The sequence below is a fragment of the Aotus nancymaae genome, unplaced genomic scaffold, assembly GCF_030222135.1.
Source record: "Aotus nancymaae isolate 86718 unplaced genomic scaffold, 86718_ANA_hifiasm-v0.15.2.pri h1tg000041l, whole genome shotgun sequence".
In the NCBI taxonomy this organism is placed as follows: domain Eukaryota; kingdom Metazoa; phylum Chordata; class Mammalia; order Primates; family Aotidae; genus Aotus; species Aotus nancymaae.
The window spans coordinates 17,447,342-17,453,341 of record NW_026988455.1 but is presented as its reverse complement, the minus strand read 5'-3'; the positions used below and the strand labels follow the sequence as shown (position 1 = coordinate 17,453,341).

The 6,000-nt window shown below is 46.6% G+C and overlaps 1 protein-coding gene across 7 annotated transcripts in view; it reads left to right on the top strand.

The window, feature by feature from the left end:
* Positions 1–301: 301 nt before the first annotated feature.
* FANCC (FA complementation group C) overlaps positions 302–6,000 on the top strand; it is a 218,040-nt gene continuing 212,341 nt past the window's right edge. For 6 of the 7 annotated variants that reach the window (XM_012461949.3, XM_064361530.1, XM_064361529.1 and 3 more), the window contains exon 1: positions 302–432. The gene's annotated coding sequence lies outside the window, so the exon portion shown is untranslated. Of the gene's footprint in view, positions 433–791; positions 867–6,000 lie in introns of those variants that run through there. The other variant, XM_012461946.3, reaches the window with a different exon arrangement.

Here is a 6,000-nt window from a genome sequence, read left to right as displayed (position 1 = left end):
ATGGAAGAAGCCAGCGCCGCTTCTCCGCGGGCACTGCAGGGAACCTGCTCCAGCTGGGGCTTTCGCGCGAGACCGGGAATCCTCCAGCAGGACGGACTCCGCGGGCCTATAGACCGCCCTAGCCGGGCCCACTTCCGCCGGAGCCCGGGCCGCACCCGCCCCGCCCCCACGGACCGGAGATTCGTCGGAATTTTCCCGCGACGCCGCGGGAGCGCGCAGGGCCGCTCGCTGAACCCCAGAATGCACCGCGGGCACGTGGCGCGTGCGCGCGCGCGGCTCCACCGCCCAGCGACCGCGGGAAAATTCCAAAAAACTCCACAAACAAAAAGCCAATACGAGGCAAAGCCAAATTTTCAAGCCACAGATCCCGGGCGGTGGCTTCCTTTCCGCCACTGCCCAAACTGCTGAAGCAGCTCCGGCGAGGACCACCCGGTAAGCTGCAGGCCGCAGAACGCAGCGAGGGCGGCGGCTTCTCTCGGGGGTCTGGCCGATACGTCAGCGGCGGGAGCGGGAGCGGGAGGAGGAGGCGAGTGGACAGAGGGAAGGCTCGCGAGAGCGGGTGGGCGCGGCGCGCCTCGCGGTGGGCGAGCTGGGTTCCTGCTGGCCCTGGGCTGAGGCTAAGGCTGAGGCGGGAGGCGGGAAGCGGGAGGCGCGAGGTGGGGAGGTGGGAGGTGGCAGGCAGCAGGCGGTGCTTGCCCGCGGGGCGGGGCCGGGCGGGGCGGAGCGAGGCGAGCTGGGGCGGGAGCTGGCGCCGGGGTCGCGCGGAAGGGATCCCTCGTAGCGGCGGCAGCAGGGAGTTGGCGTTTTGGTTCTTTTTGTTCATTGAGCGCAGGCAGCTATGTGTTTTTCAAAGGAGAGGAGCAAAGGTGACTTTCTCTGCCTCGGACTCGTGGGAGCCGTGAAAAGCTCGGCCCTTTGAGCCTGTAGCCCTCTACCACCGGCCTCATCCTCCTCGCCCGTCGCACTCCTGCCTCCAAGCCCGAGCCGCCAGGGCACGGGGAAGGGCGAGGCCCAATTAGAGGAGCCCGGGGCGCGGCTGTTACCCCTTCCGCCCTCCGCCCTTCATCCCTGGCGGGAAGCGGGTTCGCAGGAGCCAGTGTCTCCCCTCTACTCTTTATGTGGACGCCAGGCCACAGCTCCTTCAAAGCCCGTGAGAGAAGTTTTTCGGGTGCTATTTGTTTACCTGTTTTAATTTTTTAGGTGTGTGCGTTTACAACTGTGAACCCTCTGTGATCTTAGGTGTCCAGCGCACCGAATGGGGGAAAATATTTGGAGTTTTATAACATGGGAAATTGGGTACCAGAATCTTCAGGAAAGAGGCCAAGGAGTTTTCTAGCAAAGACCTGTATGTTCCTGGGCTTTTGTTCCAATCTGAAACTTGAAAAACCCCGGGCACCTGGTTTTATTCTAACCTGTGCCCCATTTAATCCATCTCAACTGTGATGTGATTTGACTTAGCATTTATCAAATGAGCAGAGCACTTTTGGGCCACCCAACTTAAGCTCTTTGTGGCTGTCACTCACTGTCAGAGATATGCCCTCAGACAGATCGTTTTCTCCTTACTCCCCTCCAGGGTTGTTACAAACGATAGAATTCATACCATGTGTTGAGATCATTCATTACATAAGCTTAGATAGAAAACATGTTCATTGCGACTTTATACATTAAACTTAAATTGATGTTTCAGTGTAATGTGCTGTACCAGAGTCAGATGGAAATAAGCATTCATATACATTATTCATATACAAGAAAGGTGGCATCAAAAAAGAATTTGTTTTCCTAGATATATTAGAGGTCTTTTTCACCTCCCCACTACCCCTGGTAAAATATGCTTCTTGAGAATTGGACTAATTATACTTCGTATATTATACATTCGAATTTATTTTTGCTTTATTCGGTCATATTTCTCTTGATTTCTTGAAAAACATTTATCAAGGCCTCAGGGAAAAAAAGCAGGCTCTATACTGGTATTTTTTGTTCTGTCCGCTAATAAGCATTAACGTGATTGATTGGGTGGATGTCGAAGATGTGTTGCCGAATGTATCTGAAACTGTGCATGTACATTTTAAAATAAATGGTACTTTTAACCAGTTCCATATTTCAGCAAGTAGTTCCAAAAACAATTATACAAATTTCGTGTTTATGAAAACCAGCTACAGAGAGGCCAGGCTGGCCAGTAGAAAGTTGAATTGATTATCTGGGCCATCTAGAGAGCCAGAGGAAACTCACATAAGTGGTAGTTCCAAGTTGGTAGTGGTAGGGCCTCAAATCAGGCTGGAAATGAGCACCAAATGATTTTTAGAAGTTTTGTTTTAGGCTGGGAGATGTGTATTCTCTGTCTTGTTTATGGATCTTGAGTGACTGACTCAATGTGAAAGAATACAGACAGGAGAAGTACATTGAATTTTTGCAGTGTTTTAATAAAAATGCGGAAGGGGAGACGGAAAGACAATTCAGATAACAGGCAGAGCATGGTGGCTCGTGCCTGTAATCCCAGCACTTTGGGAGGCTGAGGTAGAAGGATGACCTGATCCCAGGAGTTTGAGTTCAGCTTGGGCAACAGAGAGTCCCCTGTCTTTACAAAAATTTAAAAAACTGGGCCGGGCGCGGTGGCTCACGCCTGTAATCCCAGCACTTTGGGAGGCCGAGGCGGGTGGATCACGAGGTCAAGAGATCGAGACCATCCTGGTCAACATGGTGAAACCCCGTCTCTACTAAAAATACAAAAAATTAGCTGGGCATGGTGGCGCGTGCCTGTAATCCCAGCTACTCAGGAGGCTGAGGCAGGAGAATTGCCTGAACCCAGGAAGCGGGGGTTGTGGTGAGCCGAGATCGCACCATTGCACTCCAGCCTGGGTAAGAAGAGCGAAACTCCGTCTCAAAAAAAAAAAAGAAAGAAAGAAAGAAAGAAAGAAAGCAAAGGAATAAAGAATGGCTACTCCATAGGCAGAGCAGCTGAATTATTTTTAATATTTCATTATGGATTGTTGTCAGTATATAAACATACACGTTATCTTGAAACCTTCCTTGTTGAACTTGATGATTACTTCGTTTTTTGGTGAATTACACAGGATTTTCTACATACGGCATCATGCCAATAAAGATAGTTTTAGTTCTTCCTTTCCATGTGGATGCCTTTAATTTCTTTTTTGCCTGATTTTCTTTTTTGCCTTGTTCGAACCTCCAGCACTTTGCTGAATAGACATGGAGAATACATTATTGACTTAGTTCTCATCTTAGGGGAAAAACATTTAATATTTTACCATTAGATATGACGTTAGCTGTAAGTTTTTCATAAATGTACTTTATCAGGTTGAGATATTTTCCTTCTGTTACTAGATTGTTGAGAATTCTTATAAACAAATGTTAGAAATGTTGCTTTTCTGCATCTATTGAGATGACTGTGTTTTTTGTTCCTTTATTTTATCGATATGATTGATTAACTGATTTGTGTATTTATCCTAACATTGCATTCTAAATTCCATTTGGTCATGTTATATAATCCTTTTTACATATTTCTGGATTTGGCTTAGTAATATTTTGTTTAGGATTTTTGTACTATGTTCATGAGTTATATTAGTAATATTTAGTCCCATGATGTCTTTGCCTTTGGTATTGTCATACTGGCATCCTAGAATCAGGTGGGAAGTGTTCCCTCGTATTTTTTCAGAGTTTGTGAAGGATTGGTTTATTTTTCTTTAAACATTTGATAGAATTCACTCAGAAAGTCATCAGTTCTGGTTTTTCTTTATAGGGAAATTTAAAATTACAAATTCAGTTTCTCCAGTGTGCGCATGCGTGTGACTTCTTCGGTGCAGGTTGTCATGCACGCACGTGCCCGTGACTCTTCCAGAGCGAGCTTGTGCACATGTGCGCGCGCCCTCTCCATCGCCAGTTCCCACGCACACTTTCTTCGGCACTGGTTGCCATGCACGCACGTGACGCTTCTCCAGTGCGGAGCTCCCATGGTGTATGCGGCTTTTCTAGTGCCCACTCCCAGTGGGTGTGCTTTGCCAGCGCCGGCTCCCTGGGGTTTGCCACTTCCCCAGCGCTGGCTCCCGGGTTTGGGCGCCGCCCCACCCACCACCTGTTCCCAGGCGTGTGCGCTTCTCTAGAGCCGGGTCCTTGGCGTATGTGCTTCTGCAGCGCCGGATTCTGTGGTGTGCATCTTCCCCAGTGCAGGCTCTTGTAGTTCGTTGTGATCAGCCGTACCCGGTAGTCAACAGTGTACCTCAGCATCTCCCTCAGGCGATTTTGTAACTGAACCTCTGGTGGGACACCTCCCAGTGAACACCTTTAACTGGTGCCCTAGAGGATGGGTTTCTGATAAGTTACCAAAGGTGGTTTTCCAGCAAGTTGTACTGGTGCAGCACCCACAGAGACATCTTTCCTATTCAGTGAGCCATGGCTGTGCCCCCTCCAAAAAGTTCTTGATCTCATTCCTGAGAAGTGGGTATTTTTCCTTAGGGGACCCACCTCAGCCCTAAGGGCAGTGGCTTCTCTTTATATCTGCGATTCCTATGTTCTGTAGAATTCTCTTTACTTCTGGCTAGCCACCCCTTGTTACTCCAGCCTGTTACAGTGAATAGTTCTTGACGGAGCATGGTGGCTTATGCCTGAAATCCCAGCACTGTGGGAGGCCGTTGGATTCCGGAGGATTACTTGAGGCTAGGAGTTTGAGACAAGCCTGGGCAACATAGCAAAACCCCTGTTCTACAAAAAATACAAAATTATCTGACAGTGGTAGTGTATGCTTGCCTGTAGTCCCACCTAATAAGGAGGCCAGTGTGGGAGGATCGTTGAGCCAAGGGGGTTGAGGCTGCTGCTAGTCATGATTACACCATTGCATTCCAGCCTGGGCAACAGAGTGAGACTCTGTCTCAAAAAAAAAAAGACAACAACAATAATAATTCTTTATATTTGACTTTCCTTATTCAAATTATTATGTGGTTTCCTTATACTGACTGGACGCAGACTGATTCATCACCTTTGCTCTGAACTTCCTCAAGAAATCATAAGTGGTAAGAGTATTTAGCCTGTTTATTTTCTTGCATTGTGAAAGTTAATCCTAAGGTTATTCCCATTTCCACATGACAAAAGGCACATTTGGGTGAGAATATGTCAGGCTTTTATAAAGTGATGAAATTGTGTCTTTCCAGGCCTTTGCAAATTAGAAACAGTATAGATTGTCATGGAAAATGAGGTTAGGGAGTACGAGGGGAGGGTAAGAGGACAGGATTAGAACTGTGGTTGGCCTTATGGCATCCAGTGGGCCGGATTCCCAGATGATTTGACTTTAGATCTGACTATACTTCTCATTATCTTTCACCCATGCTTTTCATTTTTCGGATTTCTGGAACTTGTGTTTTCATTTTCCTCTAGAGCCCTAATGACACTTTTGTAATTCAGAAACGTGTGATATAAACATTTTATGTACATTTAGCTATTTTAGTGGAATCTGAGATCTGTTACTCTGGTGACTACCCATAAGACAGTTTGAGGCTGTGGTTTTTCACACACACACACACACACACACACGCATACAGATTCAGAGGAGATTTTATTTAAACAATATGAATTTGGTTGTGTGCAGTGCTGTGCACCTGTACTCTCAACTATTTGGGAGGCTGAGGCTGGAATATTGTGAGTTCAAGTCTATCCTGGGAAAAATTATGAGACCCTTTCTCCAAAAAAAAATAAAAAAGGGCTATGATTTTATGTCTGTGATTCCTTCTTTATCTGGTTCGGTTCAAAGGTGTGGAATTGCCAGCCACTTTGGTTTCTTTTATAAGATTTTGGAGGTGCTGTTTACCTTAGTGACTTCTAAAACCCTTCTATGGCTGGTTCCTTTTTGTTGTTGTCATTTTGTTTTTGTTGGTTGTTATTGTTTATTTAAAACAATCACATTATAAGGCCTCATACTTAGCCTTAATCCTATTTTTCTAATTATGCTTGTATGTTCAAGTGCTGTGCTCAGTAGATTTTCTTATTAATTCCTGA